This window comes from Leopardus geoffroyi, chromosome B1, assembly GCF_018350155.1.
Source record: "Leopardus geoffroyi isolate Oge1 chromosome B1, O.geoffroyi_Oge1_pat1.0, whole genome shotgun sequence".
Lineage (NCBI taxonomy): Eukaryota > Metazoa > Chordata > Mammalia > Carnivora > Felidae > Leopardus > Leopardus geoffroyi.
In genome coordinates this window covers 191,427,920-191,453,184 of record NC_059327.1, presented here as the reverse complement: position 1 = coordinate 191,453,184, position 25,265 = coordinate 191,427,920, and the positions used below count along the sequence as shown (strand labels likewise).

General features: G+C 39.9%; 1 pseudogene; it reads right to left on the bottom strand.

Moving 5' to 3' along the window:
• Positions 1-632: 632 nt before the first annotated feature.
• Positions 633-22,182, bottom strand: LOC123596481 (annotated as a pseudogene).
• Between the last annotated feature and the right edge of the window lie 3,083 nt (positions 22,183-25,265).

The following is a 25,265-nucleotide window of genomic DNA, read 5'->3' as shown; positions in this document are numbered from 1 at the left end:
GCTGAACAATTTGTGTTTTAACAGGCATCTAGGTGATTTTGATGCAACTGGAGTTGGAGATCACTGCCTGGGGAATGGACTGAGAACTGACCAGAGAATTTGGGTAGAGTGGATGGGAGTAGGACCTGAAGAGGCAATATCAATTAATGTGAATTGATCTAGAAATCAGGATACTGGGTTTCCACCATTACCTTTGCCATGGAAACCTGAGAAAATAATCTAGTTTTAATGACTTTTTTACATCTGAAAAAGATTTTGAAGATCACCTAGACCTAGGATTCCAAATAGGGATTTTCTTATGTGACAAGTCTAATCTCCTGATCCCCAGGCTTTAGAGGGATTTATAGGTGTCTGCCAGGTTGACAGCTGGGATGTGGGGATACTTTTACAGCTGGTATCACCGATCTATCCAAATTTCTTATTTTTCTTCAGGAAAAAAGAAGGCAATTATCTATCCTTTAGTAATTGCTAGTTCTCTGTTCTCTCTTTTCTTCAGGGATCATGCCAATGCTGGCTGTCTTTTACAAGCTTACTTTCTGTTACAATTTTGCATTGCTTTGGTGAATCATCACTGAGGTGGCTGGAGAAGTGTGGGGCACTTGGGTTCTTAGGCTGTGACTTTGTACTCAGATTCAGCCCAGATTGAGGATTTCTGGGGCAAAAGTCTTTGTCAGTTTACTTTTCTTTGAAGTATTGCTTGTTCGCAAACCAAATGGATTTTTTTTTAGTGCTCCTGCAATCAGTAGCAACTAGAGAAAGAGAGAGAAAAATGCATTTGAAGTAGTTTCTTGGAAATCATTCAAAGGTTTCAACAAGTTGGATATATTATTTACCGCCATGTGAGTTCTCAAAAACAGCTTTTGAACTCTTAGAATCTTATCTATTTTGACATTTAAATTTTTTTATTATTATTTTTAATGTTTATTTATTTTTGAGAGAGAGACAGAGAGAGTGTGAGCAGGGGAGGGGCAGAGCGAGAGGGAGACACAGAATCCGAAGCAGGCTCCAGGCTCTGAGCTGTCGGCACAGAGCCCGATGCAAGGCTCAAACTCATGGACTGTGAGATCATGACCTGAGCTGAAGCTGGACGCTTAACCAACTGAACCAGTCAGGCGCCCCTATTTTGACATTTTTAAAAATTTTTTTTAACGTTTATTTATTTTTGAGACAGAGACAGAGCATGAATGGGGAGGGTCAGAGAAAGAGGGAGACACAGAATCTGAAACAGGCTCCAAGCTCTGAGCAGTCAGCACAGAGCCTGACACGGGGCTCAAACTCACGGACCACGAGATCATGACCTGAGCCGAAGTCGGATGCTTAACCGACTGAGCCACCCAAGCGCCCCTATTTTGACATTTTTTAATGAAATATTTTTAGTCAGCTAAGCACACTGGAAAAAATAAAATTTTCATTTGAATTATAGCCATTTCTTTAAGGTGAATCTTTAAATTTAAGTGCGACTAATACTTCAAAATGAATTTAAACAACATTGTGGGTAATGGTTTTGATCTGTTTCCGAGAAAAATGAATACTTCATAGCTGCAGATTTGTTACAGTACTAATTAGTTCCTGCACCAGCAAGGACAGTATTCAGAAGGATGAGGAAAAAATGTGGAACAGCAATAGCAGTAGCCAGGGAGACAGAACAAGAGAGGACAGGAGAGAGGAGACAGGAGAGAGGAGAGGAGTAAGGAGAGAAAAAGGAGTGAGAGAAAGAGCGAGAAGGAAAGGAGACCAAGTAAGACTGTATGAAAGGCAGTGGTCAGGCTCTCTCTACTCCACCCTTGTTAAAATTGTGTCATTTCCAAGGAATGAGAAGCTGCTCTTCAGTTTCAAGCTAATGCTTTCCCAGAAAATGTTTCCTTTGTTCCCTAAATTATTGATTGGGCGATTAGGGATCTAAAATGATATTGTAATTCATTGTAAGATTCTTCCCAAAGTGTGACCTCCTGGAACACACTGATTGAGTTGCTACACTGCCATCTGAGTAATTGAAGAGAGGGTAGAAGTGTCCGAGAGCAGGAAATAGATGTCCATGGAAAATAGATAATTTCTGCAGGGTCCCCTGTGCAAGCCTGGCTCCAGGGGGGTTGAAGAGTCCAATGGAAGGTTGGAAATTGTTCTACACTGTCCTTTCTGAGAAAGAGTATAGGGTCTTCCTGCCAGTCCCTGTTCGCAGGGTGGAAATTGTCACTGGACTCTCTGTTTAGGAGTCAAGAGCACTCGCCCCTACCCATCTGTCACACCTGAACACAGAAATTGTTGACCCAGAAGCATGGGTTATCTAGTCATGAATCTGTCAAGGCACGGACGAGTTCTTAGAGTCTGGGAGGTGCAGTGGTATAGCTGAGGAAAGGGTGATATTTGGCATCATAAAGCCCTGAATTTAAATCCTTTCACCACCGCTTAATGGAAATCGTCTTGGAAAAGGTAATGTAATTGGTGTCTCTGTTTCTGAGTGTTCCCATCTGTAAAATGGAGATGATGAGAAAACAGTGGGGCCAATACATGGATAAAAGGATATAATATAAATAAAAGGCTTATTAGTATCATGCCCAGTATCTCCATAAATTTTAACTGTTAATTCATTTTGCAGTTATATTTATGTTGTCATCCTTTCTATTGTTGTCAGAGGCAGGATGATAAGGGGCAGATTGGGGTATTGGTTCACCAGATAAGGAGCAAATCAAAGGATCTGGGAACCAGTGATGTGTACTAAGACAGAAAGCAACCAGGTCTTGAGAAAAAGATAGAGTATGGAGACCAGAAACTTAAGCTAACACTTAAATTAGTATATTACCAATACTGGTATCCATCATTTACTGATTATCTGCCAAGTGCTACTCTTCTATTGTACTATTACATACAATACTATAGTATTGTATAATGCTCATATCTACTCTCTGAAAAAGAGAGCATTATTTTCTTATTTGGACTAGTGAGAATAAAGGGCTCAGAACATTTACATAGCAATTGAGAACCCAAGTTCTCATTTCAAGGTCTGTAGTTTTTCCATTGCACCCACACTTCAGGTGAATGCTCTTCAGGCCATTGTAAATATCTGTGGGTTCTGATCTCTTTTCTACATTTTTCTTTTCTATATCTTAATGACTAGGATTTTTGGCCCCTGAGAAAGCTTCAGAAGTCTGCTCCTCCCCCCTATCTTTCTCCTCTCATCTCTTTAATTTCCTGGCTCCTGTTTTATTTTGTGCTATTGGTGGGTCTTATTGTACCTCTGATTTTATTATGAGCAAAATACTTTGAAGGGGGGACTATTTCAGTCAGACATTGTCTTTTCCCCCCCATTACCTTTGATCAGGTCTTTATTCAAAATTAGCAGTCCAAAATGATTGGACTTTTATGGAATACACAAATTTAAGTTTTTATGCAGCAGGCTTCTTTAGTTCCGTGGTGGGCTTCTATTCTTTTCTTTTCTTTTTCATGGCTAAATCTGTTTCTTTTCCAGGCAACTTTGACCATGTCACAACTCATCTGAGCCTTAATGTCTCCACCTACAAATGAAATAATAGATAATAAAGTATCACTGATTGTAATGAGACATGTAAAGTTAGAGCATTTTTCTTGACTGATATTGGAAGCTTTTTTTTTTTAATTTACATCCAAGTTAGTTAGCATATAGTGCAACAGTGATTTCAGGAGTAGATTCATTAATACTCTTTACCCATTTAGCGCCCCCCTCCCACAAACCCACCAGCAACCCTCTGTTTGTTCTCCATATTTAAGAGTTTCTTATGTTTTTCCCCCTCCCTGTTTTTATATTATTTTTGTTTCCCTTCCCTTATCTTCATCTGTTTTGTATCTTAAAGTCCTCATATGAGTGAAGTCATATGATAATTTGTCTTTCTCTAATTTCGCTTAGCATAATACCCTCTAGTTCTATCCACATAGTTGCAAATGGCAAGATTTCATACTTTTTGATTGCCGAGTAATACTCCAGTGTGTGTGTGTGTGTGTGTGTGTGTGTGTGTGTGTGTGTATACATATATATATACACCACATCTTCTTTATCCAGTCATCCATCGATGGACATTTGGGCTCTTTCCAAATGTCTTTGGCTATTGTCGATAGTGGTGGTATAAACATGGGGGTGCATATGCCCCTTCGAAACAGCATACCTGTGTCCCTTGGATAAATACCTAGTAGTGCAATTGCTGGGTCTTAGGGTAGTTCTATTTTTAATTTTTTGAGGAACCTCCATATTGTTTTCCAGAGTGGCTGCACCAGTTTACATTCCCACCAACAAGGCAAAAGAGATCCTCTTTCTCTGCATCCTCGCCATCACCTGTTGTTGCCTGAGTTGTTAATGTTAGCCATTCTGACAGGTGTGAGGTGGTATCTCATTGTGGTTTTGATTTGTATTTCCCTGATGATGAGTGATGTTGAACATTTTTTCATGTGTCGGTTGAAGAAGTGTCTATTCATGTCTTTTGCCCATTTCTTCACTGGATTATTTGTTTTTTGGGTGTTGAGTTTGATAAGTTCTTTATAGATTTTGGATATTAACCCTTTATTGGATATGTCATTTGTGAATATCTTCTCGCATTCCGTTGGTTGCCTTTTAGTTTTGCTGATTGTTTCCTTCACTGCGCAGAAGCTTTTTATACTGATGAGGTCCCAGTAGTTCCTTCACTGTGCAGAAGCTTTTTATACTGATGAGGTCCCAGTAGTTCATTTTTGCTTTTGTTTCCCTTGCCTCTGGAGATGTGTTGAATAAGAAGTTGCTGTGGCAGAGGTCAAAGAGGTTTTTGCCTGCTTTCTCCTTGAGGATTTTGATGGTTTCCTGTCTTACATTTAGGTCTTTCATCCGTTTTGACTTTTTGTGTATGGTGTAAGAAAGTGGTCTGGGTTCATTCTTCTGCATGTCGCTGTCTGGTTTTCCCAGAACCACTTGCTGAAGAGATAGTCTTTATTCCATTGGATATTCTTTCCTGCTTTGTCAAAGATTAGTTGACCATATGTTTGTGGGTCCATTTCTGGGTTCTCTATTCTATTCCATTGATCTGAGTGTCTGTTTTTGTGCCAGTACCACACTGTCTTGATGATTACAGCTTTGTAGTACAGCTTGAAGTCTGGGATTGTGATATCTCCAGCTTTGTTTTGTTTTTGTTTTTCTCAATATTGCTGAGGCTATTCGAGGTCTTTACTGGTTCCATACGAATTTTAGGATTATTTGTTCTAGCTCTGTGAAGAATGCTGGTGTTATTTTGATAGATATTGTATTGAATATGTAGATTGCTTTGGGTAGTATTGACATTTTAACAATATTTATTCTTCCTATCCAGGAGCATGGAATATTTTTCCATTTTTTTGGTGTGTGTGTCTTCTTCAAATTCTTTCATGAGATTTCTATAGTTTTCAGTGTATAGATTTTTTTCCTCTTTGGTTAGATTTATTCCTAGCTATTTTATGGTTTTGGGGACAATTGTAAATGGGACTGATTCCTTGATTTCTCTTTCTGTTGCTTCATTATTGGTGTATAGGAATGCAACCATATTCTGTGCATTGACTTTATATCCTGTGACTTTGCTGAATTAATGGATCAGTTCTAGTAGTTTTTTGGTGTTCCATATAGAGTATCATGTCATCTGCGAAGACTGAAAGTTTGACCTCTTCCTGGCTAATTTGGATGACATTTATTTCTTTGTTTTGTCTGATTGCTGAGACTGACTTCCAGTACTATGTTGAATAACAGTGGCAAGAGTGGACATCCTTGTCTTGTTCCTGACCTTAGAGGGAAACCTCTCAGTATTTCCCCATTGAGGATGCCATTAGCATTGGGTTTTTCATACATGGCTTTCGTGATCTTGAGGTATGCTCCTTCTACCCCTACTTTCTTGAGGGTTTTTATCAAGAAAGGATGTTGTATTTTGTCAAATGCTTTCTCTGTGAGGGAATAGAAAGATGGCGGCATAGGAGGACACTGGGTTCACCGTGCGTCCTGCTGATCACTTAGATTCCACCTACACCTGCCTAACTAAACCAGAAAACCACCAGAAGACTAGCAGAATGTAGTCTCTGGAGCCAAGCACAGAGGAGAGGCCCACGGAAAAGGGTAGGAAGGGCGGCTAGGCAGTGCGCGCTCCACAGACTGGCAAGAGGGAGCCAGGGCTGAGGGGAGGCCCGCCAGCCAAGCAGAGCCCCTGAGCCTGGCTGGCAAAAGTGGAGGGGCGGGACGGAGTGTGTTCCGACAGCAAGCGCGACTTAGCATCTGGGAGGTCATAAGTTAACAGCTCTGCTCGGAAAGCGGGAAGGCTGGAGGACAAAGGGAGGGAGAGTTGCTGAGCCCCAGGACAACAGAGCTCAGTTTGGCAGGGAATAAAGGCGCTCGCCAGCGCCATCTCCCTCGCCCATCCCCCAGCCAAAATCCCAAAGGGAACCAGTTCCTGCCAGGGAACTTGCTTACTCTGCACAAACACCCAACGCTGTGCTTCTGCGGAGCCACACCTCCGGCAGCGGGTATGACTCCCTCCCACTGCCACAGGGCCCCTCCTGAACTGGATCACCTAAGGAGAAGCGAGCTAAGCCTGCCCCTCCTGCCCCCATGCACCTTGCCTACCCACCCCAGCTAATACGCCAGATCCCCAGCACCACAAGCCTGGCAGTGTGCAAGTAGCCCAGATGGGCCACACCACCCCACAGTGAATCCCGCCCCTAGGAGAGGGGAAGAGAAGGCACACACCAGTCTGACTGTGGCCCCAGCAGTGGGCTGGGGGCAGACATCAGGTCTGACTGCGGCTCCACCCACCAACTCCAGTTATACACCACAGCACAGGGGAAGTGCCCTGCAGGTCCTCACCACTCCAGGGACTATCCAAAATGACCAAGCGGAAGAATTCCCCTCAGAAGAATATCCAGGAAATAACAACAGCTAATGAACTGATCAAAAAGGATTTAAATAATGTAACAGAAAGTGAATTTAGAATGATAGTCATAAAATTAATCGCTGGGCTTGAAAACAGTATAGAGGACAGCAGAGAATCTCTTGCTACAGAGATCAAGGGACTAAGGAACAGTCAGGAGGAGCTGAAAAACGCTTTAAACAAAATGCAAAACAAAATGGAAACGACGGCAGCTCAGATTGAAGAGGCAGAGGAGAGAATAGTTGAACTAGAAGATAAAGTTATTGTAAAAGAGGAAGCTGAGAAAAAGAGAGATTAAAAAATCCAGGAGTATGAGGGGAAAATTAGAGAACTAAGTGATACACTAAAAAGAAATAATATACGCATAATTGGTATCCCAGAGGAGGAAGAGAGAGGGAAAGGTGCTGAAGGTGTACTTGAAGAAATCATAGCTGAGAACTTCCCTGAACTGGGGAAGGAAAAAGGCATTGAAATCCAAGAGGCACAAACTCCCTTCAGACGTAACTTGAATTGAACTTCTGCACCACATATCATAGTGAAACTGGCAAAATACAAGGATAAAGAGAAAATTCTGAAAGCAGCAAGGGATAAACGTGCCCTAACATATAAAGGGAGATCTATAAGACTCGTGACTGATCTCTCTTTTGAAACTTGGCAGGCCAGAGGGTTGGCACGAGATCTTCAATGTGCTGAACAGAAAAAATATGCAGCCGAGAATCCTTTATCCAGCAAGTCTGTCATTTAGAATAGAAGGAGAGATAAAGGTCTTCCCAAACAAACAAAAACTGAAGGAATTTGTCACCACTAAACCAGCCCTACAAGAGATCCTAAGGGGGATCCCGTGAGACAAAGTACCAGAGACGTCACTACAAGCATAAATCATACAGACATCACAATGACTCTAAACCCGTATCTTTCTATAATAACACTGAATGTAAATGGATTAAATGCACCAACCAAAAGGCATAGGTATCAGAATGGATAGAAAAACAAGATCCATCTATTTGCTGTCTACAAGAGACTCATTTTAGATCTGAGGACACCTTTAGATTGAGAGTGAGGGGATGGAGAAGTATTTATCATGCTACTGGAAGCCAAAAGAAAGCTGGAGTAGCCATACTTATATCACACAAACTAGACTTTAAATTAAAGGCTGTAACAAGAGACGAAGAAGGGCATTATATTATAATTACAGGGTCTATCCACCAGGAAGAGCTAACAATTATAAATGTCTATGCACCGAATACCGGAGCCCGCAAGTATATAAAACAATTACTCAGAAAACATGAATAGACACTTCTCTAAAGAAGACATCCGGATGGCCAACAGGCACATGAAAAGATGCTCAACGTCGCTCCTTATCAGGGAAATACAAATCAAAACCACACTCAGATATCACCTCACGCCAGTCAGAGTGGCCAAAATGAACAAATCAGGAGACTATAGATGCTGGAGAGGATGTGGAGAAACGGGAACCCTTTTGTACTGTTGGTGGGAATGCAAATTGGTGCAGCCACTCTGGAAAGCAGTGTGGAGGTTCCTCAGAAAATTAAAACTAGACCTACCCTATGACCCAGCAATAGCACTGCTAGGAATTTACCCAAGGGATACAGGAGTACTGATGCATAGGGGCACTTGTACCCCAATGTTTATAGCAGCACTGTCAACAATAGCCAAATTATGGAAGGAGCCTAAATGTCCATCAACTGATGAATGGATAAAGCAATTGTGGTTTATATACACCATGGAGTACTACATGGCAATGAGAAAGAACGAAATATGGCCCTTTGTAGCAACGTGGATGGAGCTGGAGAGTGTGATGCTAAGTGAAATAAGCCATACAGAGAAAGACAGATACCATATGGTTTCACTCTTATGTGGATCCTGAGAAACTTAACAGAATCCCATGGGGGAGGGGAAGGAAAAAAAAGAGGTTAGAGTGGGAGAGAGCCAAAGCATAAGAGACTCTTAAAAACTGAGAACAAACTGAGGGTTGATGGGGGGTGGGAGGAAGGGGAGGGTAGTTGATGGGTATTGAGGAGGGCACCTTTTGGGATGAGCACTGAGTGTTGTATGGAAACCAATTTGACAATAAATTTCATATATTGAAAAAAAAATGCTTTCTCTGCACCTATTAAGAGGATCATATGGTTTTTGTCCTTTCTTTTATTGATGTGATGAATCACAGATATTGAACCAGCCCTGCATTCGAAGTGTAAATCCCACTTGTTCATGGTGAATAACTTTTTTAATATATTGTCGGAGCTGGTTGGCTAATATCTTGTTAAGGATTTTTGCATCCATGTTCATCAGGGAAATTGGTCTATAGTTCTCCTTTTTTGTGGGGTCTCTGTTTTTGGAATCAAGGTAATGCTGGCTTCATAGAAAGATTTTGGAAGTTTTCCTTCCATTTCTAGTTTTTGGAACACCTTCAAGAGAATAGGTGCTTACTCTTCCTTAAACATTTGGTAGAATTCCCCTGGAAAGCCATCTGGCCCTGGACTCTTGTTTTTGGCAGATTTTTGATTGCTAATTTGATTTCCTTCCTTGTTATGGGTCTGTTCAAATTTTCTCTTTCTTCCTTTTTCAGTTTTGGTAGTGTATATGTTTCTAGGAATTTGTCCATTTCTTCCAGATTGCCCATTTTATTGGCATATAATTGCTCATAATATTCTCTTATTATTATTTTCATTTCTGCTGTTGGTTGTGATCTCTCCTCTTTCATTCTTGATTTTATTTATTTGGGGCCTTTCCTTTTTCTTTTTTATCAAACTGGCTAGTGGTTTATCAATTTTGTTAAATCTTTCAAAGAACCAGCTCCTGGTTTCATTGATCTGTTCTACTTTTTTTTTTTTTTTTTTTGGTTTCTATAGCATTAATTTCTGCTCTAATCTTTGTTATTTCCTGTCTTCTGCTGGTTTTGGGTTTTATTTGCTGTTCTTTTTCCAGCTCCATAAGGCATAAGGTTAGGTTGTGTATCTGAGATCTTTCTTCCTTCTTTAGGAAGGCCTGGATTGCTATATACTTTCCTCTTATGACTGCCTTTGCTGTGCCCCAGAGGTTTTGGGCTATGGTATTATCATTTTCATTGACTTCCATATACTTTAATTTCCTCTTTAACTTCTTGGTTAGCCCATTCATTCTTTAGTAGGATGTTCTTCAGTCTCCAAGTATGTGTTACCTTTCCAAATTTTTTCTAGTGGTTGATTTCGAGTTTCATAGCGTTGTGGTCTGAAATTATGCACAGTATGATCTCAATCTTTTTGTATTTACTTAGGGCTAATTTATGTCCCAGTATATCGTCTATAGTGAAGAATGTTCCATATGTACTGGAGAAGAATGTATGTTCTGCTGCTTTAGGATGAAATGTTCTGAATATATCTGTTAAGTCTATCTGGTCCAGTGTGTCATTCAAAGCCATTGTTTCCCTGTTGATTTTCTGTTTAGATAATCTATTGTTGTAAGTGGGGTGTTGAAATCCCCTACTATTATGGTATTATTATCAATGAGTTTCTTTATGTTTGTGATTAAATGATTCATATATTTGGGTTCTTTCACATTTGGTGCATAAATGTTTACAATTGTTAGGTCTTGGTGGATAGCCCCTTAATTATGATATAATACCCTTCTTCATCTCTTATTACAGTCTTTATTTTAAAGTCTAGATTGTCTGATTTAAGTATGGCTACTCCAGCTTTCTTTTGTCGACCATTGACATGATAGATGGTTCTCCATCCCTTTACTTTCAGTCTGAAGGTGTCGTTTAGGTCTAAAGTGGATCTCTTGTAAACAGCATATAGATGGATCTTATTTTCTTATCCATTCTGTTATCCTATGTCTTTTTATTGGAGCCCTTAGTTCATTGACGTTTAGAATGAGTACTGAAAGATACAAATTTATTGTCATTATGTTGCCTGTAGAGTTGGAGTTTCTGGTGGTGTTCTCTGGTCTTTTCTAGTCTTTGTTGCTTTTGGTCTGCCTCTCTCTCTCTCTCTCTCTCTCTCTCTCTCTCTGCCTTTTCTCCCCCCAGAGAGCCCCCTTACAATTTCTTGCAGGGCTGGTTTAGTAGTCATGAACTCCTTTAATTTTTGTTTGTCTGGGAAACTTTTTCTCTCTCCAGCTTTGCTAGATAAGGAATTCTTGGGTACATATTTTTCTGATTCAGCACATTGAATATATCCTGCCACTCCATTTTGGCTTGCCAAATTTCTGTGTATAGGTCTGCTGCAAACCTGATCTGTCCCCCCCTGTATGTTAAGGACGTTATCTTCCCTTGCTGCTTTCATGATTCTTTTCTTGCCTGATTATTTTGTTGGTTTTTGTTGAATCTAATAGGAGTCCTCTGTGCTTCCTGGATTTTGATGTCTATGTGTTTCCCCAGGTTAAGAAAGTTTTCTGCTATGATTTGTTCTCATAAACCTTGTACCCCTTTTTCTCTCTCTTCATCTTCTGGGATCCCTATGATTCTGATATTGTTCCTTTTTAATGAGTCACTTGGTTCTCCAATTCTTAAATTGGGCTCTTTTGTCTTAGCCCCCCTTTTTTTCTGCTTCATTATTCTCCATAAGTTTGTCCTCTATAGCGCTGCTTTGCTGCTCTGCCTCATCCATCCTTCCCGCCATGGCAACATTCAAGATTGCAGGTCTGTTATAGCACTTTTTTAATTTCATCCTGACTAACTTTTACTTCTTTTATCTCCACAGAAAGGGATTCTAATCTGTTTTCAAGGCTAGTTAGTATTCTTATTATTGTGATTCTAAATTCTGGTTCAGACATCTTGCTTGTATCTGTGTTGATGAAGTCCCTGGCTGTCATTTCTTCTTGCTCTTTCTTTTGGGGTGAATTCCTTCCTTTCATCATTTTGAAGGAAGAAAGAAATTAATAAGGTAAAAAAATTAAAATTAAAAAATTTAAAACAACACACACATAAAAATCAAATGATGCTAGATCCTAGGTGTGTTTTGGTCTGGTTGTTGAAAGAGGCTTACTAGGTTAGAGAATAAAAAGGAAGATAAGAAGAGACAAAAAAAAAGAAAAAGAAAAAAAGAAGAAAAGGAAAAAAAAGGAAAACATTTGAAAATTTGAAAAAATGTATGCAATGAAATAGAATAAAATTAAATGATGGAAGCAAAATATAATTTGAAAAATTTACAAGGAACTAAAAATATATTAGAAAAAATTAAAGAAAAATATTTCTAATAATAATTGAAAATAAAAATATTTTTTTCTCTTTCTGTATTCAAGAAAAAGAAAAGAAACAAAAAAGAAAAAAATTGAATAAATAGACCAGTGAACAGACTGAGATACAACTGAAATTACCTTGTTTTCCCCTAGCAGTCAAAGTATGAAGCACTTTATAGTCCATAAACTAAGCAGGCAGAGAGACTTGTGTCCCTAAAGAGCGAGGTTGTTCCAGTTGGGTGGGGCTTAGTGTAATGGCTCCATTATCCACTAGATGGCGCTGCTTAATTTACTGGGGTGGATTGTTGTGGTACTTGTAAGTGCGTATGCGCATGTGTGGGAGGGGTGAAAATGGCACCACCCAGCTACCCAGTCTCTAGTATGGGAACTCTGTTCTTCCCTATCAGCAATCATACACCCATCCTTTGTTTCTGGCTTCCATCCACTCCCTACTTGTACCCTGTCCATGACCAAGCCATCAGATTGCCAGGCAGCACCTCCCTCCTGAATTTTATCTTGGATGCAGACGTGTTTCCCAACCCCTCACTTCTGAGAAACTGCGACTTTGACCCACTCAGACCTTTGGGGGAGGGTCTCACCAAGCAATAGCCAGGTGCCAGCCTCACCCAGGAACATTTGCAGGACTGTGCTGCTGCTAATTCTCAGAGACTGTGGCTGGGTGCCAGCCTGCCCCAGAAAAAGGTGATGCGATTGTGTAGCAGCAGCCTTTCAGGGATTATGGAAAACCACAACATACATCTGGTGCCAGGCTTCACCCTTAATGTCTTTGTTCCAGAACCAGCAAATGTGGTTGTTCTCTGGGGTCTGCTGTGACCTTTGCCTGTGGGATGGCCGCACAGCCTCTACCAAATGTCCTTCCAGCAGGGGAACCACCTCTGCCTGTGTGGCCCAAGGACCCCAAGGACTTCACTCTCTGCTTCTGGGGATTCACCCTTCCCACCAGAGCTCCACCATGTGTCAAGCTGTGGAGTTTTAGACTTTGCACTCCCCTGTTTATAGAGTCTTAATGGAATTTAAACCCTCTCCTTTCTCCTTTCTCCCTGTTTTGTTCAGTCCTTGTGGCTGTTTCCACTTTCTCTCCAGCTGCTTTTGGGTGCTTTTCCCATACTCTCCCCTCATCTCTGTTCTCTCTCCACAAGCAAAAACAGCTCCCTGCCCTCCCTCCGCAGCTTCTGTCTCCCCCAGTTCACCTCTCCATGCCATGTACCTGCTGAGTTCTGTGGTCGGATTGTGCAGATTGTTGTATTAATCCTCAAACAGTTTTCTAGGTGTGCAGGATGGTTTAGTGTTGATCTGGCTGTATTTCATGGATGAGAGATGCAAAACAAACTTCCATGCTATTCTGCAATCTTGGCCCCTCTCCCATGGTGGGTTTCTTTTCTGCAGGCTTCCTCTATGCTTCTGGTTTCTTGGTAGCTGCAGGCTTTTTTCCTGCCAAATGTTTCTTTTTCCTTTTTTTTTTAAATTTTTTCCAAAAATTTATTCAAGTTATAACCTATAGTGTAGTATTGGTTTTAAGAGTAGAATTTAGTGATTAATCACATATAACACCCAGTGCTTATCCCACAAGTGCCCTTTTTAATGCCTATCACCCATTTAGCCCATTCCGTACCCACCTCCCTACAGCAATCCTTAGTTTGTTCTCTCTAGTTAAGAGTTTCTTATTATTTGTCTCCCTCTCTGTTTTTATTTTTCCTTCCCTTCCCCTATATTCATCTGTTTTGTTTCTTAAATTCCACATATGAGTGAAATCACGATATTTGTCTTTCTCTGATTGACTTATTTCACTTAGCATAATACACTTTAGTTCCATCCACATTCTTGCAAATGACAAGATTTCATTCTTTTTGATCACCAAGTAATATTCCATTGTGTGTGTGTGCATGTGTTTGTGTGTGTGTGTGTGTGTGTGTGTGTGTGTGTGTGCATGCCATATCTTCTTTATCCATTAACCAGTCAAAGAACATTTGGGTTCTTTCCATAACTTGGCTATTGTTGATAGTGCTGCTATTAACATTGGGGTGCATGTGTCCATTGAAATCAGTATTTTTGTATCCTTTCAATTAATACTTAGTAGTGCAATTCCTAGGTCATATGGTAGTTCTCTTTTTAACTTTTATAGAGCCTCCATATTGTTTTCCAGAATGGCTGCACCAGTTTGCATTCCTACCAACAGTATGAGAGGGTTCCTTTTTCTCTGCATCGTTGGTAACATCTCTTATTTCCTGAGTTGTTAATTTTAGCCATTCTGACAGGTATGACATGGTATCTCATTGTGGTTTTGTTTTGTTTTGTTTGTTTGTTTTATTTTTTAGAGAGAGAGAGAGATCAAGAGCAAGTGATCAAGCAGAGGGGAGAGGCAGGGTAGAGGGGAGAGAGAATCCCGTGGCCATGGGATCATGCCCTGAGCCAAAATCAATAGTTGGACATTCAAGTGACTGAGCCACTCAGGTGACCCCTCACTGTGATTTTGATTTGTGTTTCCCAGATCATGAGTGCCATTGAGAATTTTTTTCATGTATGTTTTTCATTTAGCCATTTTTCATGTAGCCTTTTGTATGTCATCTTTGGAGAAATGTCTGTTCATGTCTTGTGCCCATTTCTTAACTGGATTATTTATTTTTTGGGTGTTGAGTTTGATAAGTTATTTATAGATTTTGGGTACTAGCCCTTTATCTGGTATATCATTTGCAAATATTTTATTCCATTCTGTAGGCTGCCTTCTAGTTTTGTTGATTGTTTCCTTCACTGTTCAGAAGGTTTTTGTCTTGATGAAGTCCCAATAGTTCATTTTTGCTTTTGTTTCCCTTGCCTCCAGTGACATGTCTAATAAGAAGATGCTGCAGCCGAGGTCAGAGAGGTTGCTGCCTGTGTTCTCCCTTGGGGATTGTAATGGTTTCCTGTCTCACATTTAGGTCTTTCATCTATTTTGAATTTATTGTTGTGTATAGGTAAGAAAGTTGTCCAGTTTCATTGTTTTGCATGCCACCGTCCAGTTTCCCCAGCACCATTTGTTGAAGATACTATCTTTTTTCCATTGGATATTCTTTCCTGCTTTGTCAAATATTAATTGACCATATAGTTGTGGGTTCATTTCTGGGGTCTCTATTTTGTTCCATTGATCTAAGTGTCTATTTTTGTGTCAGTACCATACTGTCCTGTGATTAAAGGTTTGCAATACAGTTTCAAGTCTGGAATTGTGATGCCTCCCTCTTTGTTTATCTTTTTCAAAATCACTTTTAGGGTCTTTTCTAATTTCATACAAATTTTGGGATTGTTTGTTCTGGCTCTGTGAAGAATGCTGGTGTTATTTTGATAGAGATTGCATTGAATGTGTAGATTGCTTTGGGTAGTATAGACATTTTAACAATATTTGCTCTTCTAATCCATGAGCGTGGAATATTTTTCCATTTCTTTGTGTCTTCTTTAATTTCTTTCATAAGTGTTCTGCAGTTTTCAGAGCACGGATCTTTTACCTCTTTCGTTGTGTTTATTCCTAGGTATCTTATGGTTTTTGGTGCAATTGTAAATGGGGTCAATTCCCTGATTTCTTTTCTGCTGTTTCATTATTGGTGTATAGAAATGCAACAGGTTTCCATACATTGATTTCATATCCTGAACCTTGATAAATTCGTATGTTAGTTCTAGCAATTTTTTGGTGTAGTCTTTTGGGTTTTCCACATAGATTATCATGTTATCTACAAAGAGTGAAAGTTTGAATTACTTCTTGCCAATTTGGATGCTTTTTATTTCTTTTTGTTGTCTGATTGCTGAGGCTACGACTTCCATTAATATGTTAAATAGTAATGGTGAGAGTGGACACCATTGTCATATTCCTGATCTTAGGGGGAAAGGTTCTCAATATTTCCTTATTGAGGATGATATTAGCTGTGGGTCTTTTATTTGTGGCCTTTATGATACTGAGGTATGGTTCCATCTATTCCTACTTTGTTGAAGGTTTTTATCAAGAGTGGATGCTGTATCTTGTCAAATGCCTTTTCTGTATCAATTGAAAGAATCATATGATTCTTATCCTTTCTTTTATTAAGGTGGTGTATTATGGTGATTGATTTGTGAATATTGAACCAACCCTGTAGCCCAGGAATAAATTCCAGTTGATCATGGTTAATAATTGTTTTAAGTACTGTTGGATTTGATTTGCTAGTATCTTGTGCAGATTTTTTTGCATCCAGATTCATCAGGGATATTCATCTATACCTCTCCTTCTTAGTGGAGTCTTTGGTTTTGGAATCAAGGCTGGCCTCACAGGATGAATTTGGCAGCTTTCCTTCCATTTCTATTTGTTGGAACAATTTCAGAAGAATGGGTATTAATTCTGCTTTAAATGTCTGATAGAATTCCCCTGGGAAGCCATCTGGCCCTAGACTGTTATTTGTTGGGAGATTTTTGATTACTGATTCAATTTCTTTACTGGTTATGGGTCTGTTCAAATTTTCTGTTTCTTCCTCTTTCAGTTTTGGTAGTTTCTAATCTTTCTTGGAATTTATCCACTTCTAGATTGCCCAATTTATTGGTATATAATTGCTGATAATATTCTACTATAATTGTATTTCCATGGTGTTTGTTATAATCTCTTCTCTTTCATTCATGATCTTACTTATTTGAGTCCTTTCTCTTTAATAACTCTGACTAGGGGCTTATCAATTTTGTCAATTCTTATAAAGAACAAGCTCCTAGTTTTGTTGATCTACTATTTTTAAAAATTTCTATATCATTTGTATCTGCTCTCATTTTTATTTCCCATTTTCTTCTGGTTTTAGGTTTATTTACTGTTCTTTTTCCAGCTCCTTTAGGTTTAAGGTTAGGGTGTGTATTTGAGACCTTTCTTCCTTCTTGATATAGGCCTTTTTACTGTATACTTCCTTCTTTTGCCCTCCTTTGCTCCATCCCAAAGGTTTTGGATTGTCATGTTTTCATTTTCATTTGCTTACATTTATTATTTTAATTTCTTATTTAATTTACTGGTTAGCCCATCACAGTTAGTAGGATGTTCTTTAATCTCCATGTATTTGTGGTCTGTCCAGTTTTGTTTGTTTGTTTGTTTGTTTTTGTGTTTGACTTTAAGTTTCATAGCATTGTAGTCTGAAAATGTGCATGATATTATCTCAATCTTTTTGTCCTGGTTAAGGCCTGATTTGTGACCCAGTGTATGATCTATTCTGGAGAAGGTTCCACGTGTACTTTAAAAGAATGTGTAGTCTGCTGCTTTAGGATTAAATGCTCTGAATATATGTTAACTCCATCTGGTCCAGTGTATCACTCAAAGCCATTGTTTCCTTGTTTATCTTCTGCTTAGATGATCTGTCCATTGTTGTAAGTGGGTGTTAAAGTCCCCTAGTATTATTCTATTACTATCAATGAGTTTCTTTGTTAATTTGTTTGTATATTTGGGTGCTTCCAAGTTTGGCACGTAAATATTTACAATTATTATATCTTCTTGCTGGATAGACTCCTTTATTATGTTATAGTGCCCTTCATCTCTTATTACAATCTTTGGTTTAAAATTTAGTTTGTCTGATATAAGTTGGTTACTCAGTTTTTTTTTGTTTTTTGTGTTTTTTGTGATGTCCATTGACATGACAAATTGTTCTCCATCTCCTCACATTCAATCTGGAAGTGTCTTTGGGTCTCATGTGAATCTTTTATAAGCAGCATATCAATGGATCTTGTTTTTGTATGCATTATGATACCTTATGTCTTTTGATTGGAGTATTTGGTCTATTTACATTCAGAGTAATTATTGATCAGTATGAATTTGGTGCCATCGTATTACCTATAAAGTTGCTGTGCTTGTAGATTGTCTCCATTCCTTTCTAGTCTTTGTTGGTTTTGGTCTCTCTTTCCTGATCAAAGTGTCCACTTTAATATTTATTGCAGAGCTCATCTAGTGTTTACAAACTCCTTTAGTTTTTGATTGTCTTGGAAACTCTATCTCTCCTTCTATTCTGAATGATAGCCTTGCTGGATAAACTATTCTTGGCTGTGGGGCACCTGGGTGGTTCAACTGGTTAAGTGTCAGACTTTGGCTCAGGTCATGATCTCACAGTTCTTCAGTTGGAGCCCCACATCAGGCTCTGTGCTGACAGCTCAGAGCCTGGAGCCTGTGTAGGATTCTGTGTCTCCCTCTCTCTGCCCCTCCTCTGCTCACACTTTCTCTTTCTCTCTCTTAAAAGTAAAGAAAAACAGAAAAAAAAAATTAAAAAAAAAAGGGGCGCCTCGGTGGCGCAGTCGGTTAAGCGTCCGACTTCCGCCAGGTCACGATCTCGTGGTCCGTGAGTTCGAGCCCCGCATCAGGCTCTGGGCTGATGGCTCAGAGCCTGGAGCCTGTTTCCGATTCTGTGTCTCCCTCTCTCTCTGCCCCTCCCCCGTTCATGCTATGTCTCTCTCTGTCCCAAAAATAAATAAACATTGAAAAAAAAAATTAAAAAAAAAAAAAAAGTAAAGAAAAACATTAAAAAAATTAAAATTATTCTTAGCTGAGTATTTTCTCCATTTATCTCATTGAATGTAACATGCCACTCACTTCTGACCTGCCAACTCCCTGGACAGGTCTGCTGCTAACCTAATATGTCTATCCTTACAAGGTTAAGGACCTTTTGTTCCTAGCTGCTTTCAAAATTCTCTTTTTCTTTGATTTTTTGCAAGTTTTACTATGATATGCCTTGGTGTTGACCTGTTTTGGTTGATTTTGAGGGGGGGGGGTCTCTGTGCCTCTTGGACTTGAATGCCTGTTTCCTTTCTCAGATTATAGAAGTTCTCAGCTATGATTTTTCAAATAAACCCTCTGCACCTTCCCCTACTCTTCTTCTGGGACTCCTATGATACAGATAGTATTGTGCTTTATGGAATCACTTAATTCCGTGGGTCTATAGTCTTGATCTAATAGTTTTCTTTCCCTCTTCTTTCCAGCTTCAATATTTTCCATGACTTTATCTTTTATATCACTTATTCATTCCTCAGCTTCTTCCATCCTCATTGTGATTACAATCAGTCAGTTTTGTATCTCAGGTATAGCATTTTTTTTTTTAACTTCAACCTATTTTTTAGGTCTTTTATCTCTGCAGCAAGGGTTTCTCTGGTGTCTCCTATGCTTCTTTCAAGCCCAGCTAGTATTCTTATAACTGTTGCTCTAAATTCCTGTTCAGATATATTCCTGATATCTTTTTTGAGTAAATCCCTGGCTGTGATTTCTTCTTGATCTTTCTTTTGGGGAGAATTATTTCATCTTGTCATTTTGTCTAGGTTTCTGTGTTTTGTGTGTTATGAAGTCTTCTTATGTTTCCTGGTCCTGAGAGTAATGCTATAGTGAGAAAGGGTTATACACTTTACAAAGCCTGGTGCTTCAGGAAATGGTTAAGGTGTATGCTGTGTACACTCTATTGTTATGATTTGGCTGCTCTTTGCCCCAGGTAAGTCATGTGCAGAGTACCTCCTTGCTTGTAGTGGAGAGTGTTTGGACCTTTAACTAGGTGTGCTTTAATTTGTTTAAATAAGCCTGATTAAATATAAAAAAGTGCTGATCCAAAGAGAGAGAAAAGGAAAAGGAAAAAAAAATCCCCAGATAAGCAAATAAACAAAAAAGTATAAGCCTCATTCCAAAGAAAAAGAAAGAAAGAAAACAACAACAACAACAACAACAACAACAACAAACAACAACAAAGAAACAAAGAAAGCCTAGTCCTATTTCCACCAGAACTAAAGCTGACACTTTGGAGCACTCTATGATCAGTAGACTTGGTGCATACAGGGGGCCTGTGCTCGTTCTCTGGGGGAGAGACCTGCCATGCTGGCTCACAGTCAGACCTGCTTTAGAAAAGATGTCCCTACAGGGCCCAGCATGGCGAGGTTTGGTGTAAGCAGCTCCACCCTCCACTAAGGGTGCTATGTTGTTCATTGAATGTAGGTGTTCCAAACATGCTGGCTGTCAGGGGAAGATGGTGTCACCCCACTCTCTTATCCCTGTTTAGGGGAGCTCATGCCCACTGCTGTTCAGGAAGCCCTCACAGAAAAGGGAACAACCTCCCTTTTTGTGTCCTAGGCTTCCATCAGATCCCTGCCCTCAACCTGTCTGTGCCTGGGGCCAATGAATACCCAGTGCCACAGTTCTCCTGTGTTTTATCTCTGGCCTGTGGCTGGGATTCAACACTCTAAATCGTAAAGGATCAGCAAGGCACAGACCAGATTCCCTTCTGCAGAGGAGGAGTGTCTGTGCTGTGTCTGGTGTCTGGTGCTGGCTCTTTCCCAGTGAAGCAGTTGCACAGCTGCGTAGGCACTTGGAGTTTATGGTGAAGCACAGCAAAAAGCTGTGATTAGGTTATCTGTCCTCCGTGTGCATTTCTGTCCCTTGCAGATGAATGGCTGCTCACTGGTGCCCACTCAGTCCTTTGTCCTTGGAGAGGCAGTATACCCTCTTCCAAATGTACTCCAGGAAAGGGAACATTCTCTCCTAGTGCGACCCAGGGGATCTCTACACCACACTGTCCTCTGTCCACTCTGTCCAGTGTTTGCCTTTTCCCTAGGAGCACTGCTGCCCACCTGGCTTGACTCCAGCAAATGGTGCTGACTTCTAAAACGTCAGAATTTGAGTTCCATTGTTTGTAAAAACTTGCAATAGTCAGTTCCTGTTGATTCCCCAGTCAGTGGTTTGGGGGGGAGTGTATTTCTTGCATGAACCCCATGCACTGCTCTCTCCCCCTCTCTTTTTCTCTGTCTTCTCTCTGTGAAAAGGGCTCCCTCTCCACTGCAACACCACAGCTTTTCTCTCCCCCATTTTACATCTCTGCACCTGCTACCTTCTCTTCTCTAATTGTGAGGATCGTTCTCTTCATCCTCAGATCGATTTGTTAGGTGTTCCAAATGATTTGATGTTGATCTAGCTATGTTTGAGGGATGAGGCAAGCCCAGGGTCCCCCTACTACACTGCCATTGTAACTACTCCTCCTCTTCTGCTTCTTAACACTGACAGCCTTCTTTCCTTTCTTCCCTACCACAAGCTTCTGGCCTGGAACCCTTTTATCTGATTTGGCTTCTAATACTGCTCCTGCCTTATCCATCTGGAATTTGTGATTCTTGGCCCAGTGAAGAATGGTGTTCTGGTGCATGGTCTTTTCACATGGGTGTAGCTTCAATATGATTCTCAGGTTTTTCAGTGAATACTTCTTCAGAACTCTGCACTGAATCTTCTTATGTGGTACTTGGAGGGCTCTTGGGATCTCTGGGCTCTTTAAGATTCTGCTAAGGTCTGTATTAAGCATCTTGTGCATGGGAAGACTGTAGTCACTCCTGAGGGAGGCATGCTTACCCCTAGTGCCATACAGAGTGTCTAGCTTGCAGAAAGCAAGCATTTCAATCCAAATGCAGAAAGGCCCCACATGCCCACCAGGAGTAAGTTTCAAAATGTTCTATGTGCTTATATTAAGTAAAGTAATTCTATGGATGTTTCTGAAGGCCTTAATGTTTCTTCATTATAGATGATGCAGGGGCCCCTGTGCTGGATACAATGACAGTTGCTCATTTTGCCCTTGCCAGCTTTCATTCTCTGAGAGGCATAGACCTTTTTGATATCATTCTTCCTTGGTCTTTTTATAGCCTTCAACCACCAGAGAAAGTTCAGGAACTTCCTCAATACGAAGACTTTTAGACATGACCAGCACTAGTAAGGCTGAGGCAGCCAGGGCAGAGTGATGGCATATTGCTTCTGTGTTGTGTTCATTCTGTGGTGCCAAAGGCACCAGGTTTTGGTTGGTGCAAACATGTGGCCCCTATGACACATATTTCCAAAAGCACCCTGGACAGAATGGTGAGTTCCACCACTTCGAACTCTGGAAATTTGAGTTATGGCTCTGCCAGTCTCTCTAAGACTAAGCACTGGTTTGATGACCTGCTAATTCACTGACACCAGATGGCTGTTTGCTGTTTTCATGCAAGTTGGTGTGAACAAAGTTCATGGTATTGGGTCGAATGGGAGCCTTGAACACTGCAGACAAAGTAACATTAATTTCCAGATGACTCCTCCTTCTTGGAGTATACAGATATCAATGGAGGAGCACAGTCCATCATAGGGAGAGGAGAGGGCCATACTCCTGTATCAGTTGGATATTGTGTGTAGCAATTCATCCCCAAACACCTATTTATTATTTCTCAAAGTCTGTGAGTTGACAGAGGGTTGACTGATCTTGGCTGGGCTTGGCTTGCAGGTGGCTGTGCTCCATCCTCCTGCTAGGATCGTCAAGCCAGCCCCAGTTTGTTCTTGACAGTGGCAATGGCAGAGGTTCAAAAGAGCAAGTGGAAGCATACAAGACTTTTCAAAGCCATCTTATTCTGTGGGCCAAAGAAAATCACATGTTTGAGCCCCAAATTAGGAAGTAGGGGTACCCTCATCAACAGTGGATGACACTACAAAAATATATGGCAAAGGATATAGAATTAGGGAGAGACAGGGAATTAGGACTATTGATGCAATTTATCACAGAGATGTGTCAACCAAGCAATCATTTTACAATCTACTGTTACTTGTTGGTTTCTCTTACTCTGACTTAAGGAAGGGTTAGCTCCCTTCTGAATCCTGACAACCATGGGAATCTGTTATCTTCTTGGAGGTGGTTGACTCTGAGTGTTGCTTTTTGCAGTTTCTTACTCTGCTTCCTCTCCCCTGTGAAATTGTAAGCTCTGGAGTATCTTCAAACTTGAATCATTAAGTAGGGCACATTTGTGAAGTAACAGGTTTTTTTCCTTAAAAAGTCTTTATTTCCTTCAATAAGTAGGGACAATATGAGTGTGTACATTCACAGTATAATCTGGTATTCTTGTATTTTAACTGGTATTGTATTCCTGTAACACTTTTCCTGGTATTATGGTATTTTACTGAACCTTGTAAGACATAATACCTTTTGTTTGCTAATGGCAGAATTTTAAGCAAGAAATAATACTGACTGAGTAATGGAGGGGCTGTGAAATTGAAATCAACTCCTGTATTTGGACATGAATCCTGATTATTGCACAGAATGGGTGTTCACACATGACCCTGATGGGCTGTATGAATAAAACTCTTATTTTTATTCTGCAAAATTCACCCATCCAGGGTAGGAATCTGAAACTTTTTGACCTTGTTCTTGGGAGGAGTTATAACATGCCATTTAAATCAATATTAACCTGGCCTCCAAAACCATGTGGAATCTGGGCTTTTCATTCTTTGCATTTTGCATTCTTTTTCCTTCTTTCCACCAACATTCTTACCAAACAAGCCTCTTCTTCCTTTCTTAAATATCAAGCTACTCCATGCCTCAGTTCTTTGTACCACCCATTCCATCTGCTGGAATGTTCTTTCCCCAACCAGCTGTCTTTCACCTACCTAAATTCCTGTGTGTGCATTGGGACCAAGTTAAATCCTAATTTATTTGAGAAGCTGTCCTGACCTCACAGTTATGATTACCCAATCTGTCACCCTGTGCTAGAACTCTCCATCTTCCTTCCTAGAACTTTTCACATTTCTAGTGACTGAATGAATCATTGCATGGTTTTATTTTGTTTTGTTTTGTGGGTGTTTTCCTTTCTGGCCTCTTAGTTCCTTGAGAGTTAGTACACCTTGTTTCCCCAGCCCCTGGCCTATGGTGTTTGGCACAGAGAAGGTTGTGAGTTCCCATTTGTTGAATGAATGAATGTACGAGGCAAGTTTGCAGAGACAGAGATACTCCGAACTGTAATAGACTGTAAAAGTTCCCATCTTACGGCTTCTACAGCAACTCTCCTGGTCTCCAGGTACTGATTGCTTCTGCTTGAATGCTTCCCCCAAATGGGAGCTCATTCTTCTTGATGCTGTCAATTTCATCTTTTTAACAGTTATAAAATTTTCATGTTTCCATTTCCATTAAACTAGAATGTGTCATCTCATAACTCTTATCTATTGATTTTATGTCAAGCCCCTTGGGATTTTACAAAACAACCTTAATTTATCCACTATTTGTCAGTGTTTTGTGTATTTGAAAATAATGATTGTAATTCCTATGCATTTTTAATTGAAATACTCAATCTTTTATATGCACACTTTATCAACATTATCTAATTTAATTGGCAACATGATCCTCAATGAGTTGTATTATTATCCCCATTTTACAGATGAGAATATTGAGGCTGAAAGAGTTTAAAGAATTACCCAAAAGCAGGGAATCAGTAAGTGGCAGAACCTGGATTTGAAACCAGGAACCATAATTTTTGTAACCCAGATTCTGGTTATGCTGAGGGGACTAATATAGATATTATATTTAACAAATGTGAAGGACTTTGTAGAAATTAACACACTGGGTTGCTGTTCCCTTACTTTTTGACCTTCATACTCTTGTGAATAGTGCTATAAGATGCTTTTGTTCATATTTCATTCACGTTGGCAATCTTTCATCCCTTTCTGCATTCACCTGATGGCCACCATATAGGGCTGCATATTTAACTAGATATCCATTTCTGTATGATGAATCTAGTACCCTGAACTTTGATAATGGCAATGACAAGCATTTTTAGCCCTACGACATTTTTACTCCATTTTGCCATCTCTTCCGGTGTTTCTCAGTACTTGATCTCTGGCTTCATTCAAGCGTCTTTAGCCCTATACTTACTTTCTCCCTTCTATAATATCTAACACTGATCTTGTACTGACATTGATTCTCCCTTACTCTTTTTCTTTCATGCCTGCAACATCTACCTTTTGTACCACTGGGGAACATCCTAAAATAATCTCTGTGTCAATTTAGTTACATTACGCTGCTGTAACAAACAACACCAAAATATTAGTGACTTTCATAGAAAAGGCTTATTTTTAATTCATGCTTAATGTCCTTAGTAAGTTAATATGCAGACTGTTGGTCACAGTTCCTCAGAGACTCAAGCTAATAGAGCAGCTACTATCTTGAACATGACCTGTTGTTGTGACATTAAAAAAAAAAAAAAAGATGAGTCCTATTGTCTCTTATCAACAATTGAGTGCTTAGCCTGGAAGTGACACTAGTCATATAACCCACCCAATCATAAGGGGGCCAGAGAGGACATTTCTGACATATGAGCATACATTGGGGAACTAAGAAACATTTGGTTTATATTTGATAACTTAGTTTGTAAGACTAAGATTTGTCTTAGGGATAATTAGGTTATATTAAATAGAAACCTACTCAG